The sequence below is a fragment of the Cynara cardunculus genome (assembly GCF_001531365.2).
Source record: "Cynara cardunculus var. scolymus isolate 2C chromosome LG 6, CcrdV1, whole genome shotgun sequence".
Classification (NCBI taxonomy): Eukaryota; Viridiplantae; Streptophyta; class Magnoliopsida; order Asterales; family Asteraceae; genus Cynara; species Cynara cardunculus.
In genome coordinates, this window is record NC_037533.1 from 20,427,585 (window position 1) to 20,428,489 (window position 905).

Here is a 905-nt window from a genome sequence, read left to right on the forward strand (position 1 = left end):
TCCCTCTTTCTGCTCCTGTGAAGGATATCGTCACCCAGGGTTTTTGGAACTTCCCTCTCCTGAGGGAGAGTCCCAACCCTTTAATCCGCAATTCTCCTCTTCCTGTGCTTTCCTCTAATACCCCTGATAAACTCCTCTAGAGAACCAGGGATGGTCGGCTCACGCCGTTCTCTGTTCATGAGGTCTGGCTCTCCCTCTGTTCTAATGAGCCGGATGTCTCCTGGCATCACTTGGTCTGGTTTTCCCAGAATATTCCCAGACACGTGTTTATTCTGTGGGTTGCCCTCAAGCAGCGTCTCAAGACGCATGACAAGCTTCGGTTCTGGGAGGGCCACTCCAACCTGTCTTGTGCTTTCTGTCAAAACGGGCCTGATTCGCATTCTCATCTTTTCTTTGATTGCCCGTTTCCTAATCAGGTTTGGAATGGCTTAAAAGCCAAGCTTAACCTTTCTGGTGTCCCGGATAATTGGGCTGATATTATTGATGTTTTCCAGCATGCTACCAAAGGAAAGGCCGTCTGGTCTATTATTCGAAAATTAGTGCTTGCTGGAACTGTCTACCACCTGTGGCAGGAAAGGAATAATCGCATCTTCAAAAATAAAAGAAGATCGTATATTATGGTGGTTAATACGATTACCGACGATGTCCGGTCCAGGCTCCTTAGCCTGACCCTCAAGCCCACTCCTAATGTTGCCCGGGCTCGGCTTGCCTGGAATCTCCCTTAGCTCTCTGTCTCTGTGTGCTGTTGTTTTTTTTCTGGTCTTGTGAGCTCCGTTGCTCTCTTGGTTTCCTTGGTGCGGTCTAGGGTGTGCCTTTTTTAGGCCCCTTCTCTTGCTCTTGTGGTGTTCCCCGTTGTCTCCCGGTCTTGCCTGGCTGGGCCCTTCCCTTGTGGTCGGTTTCTCTTT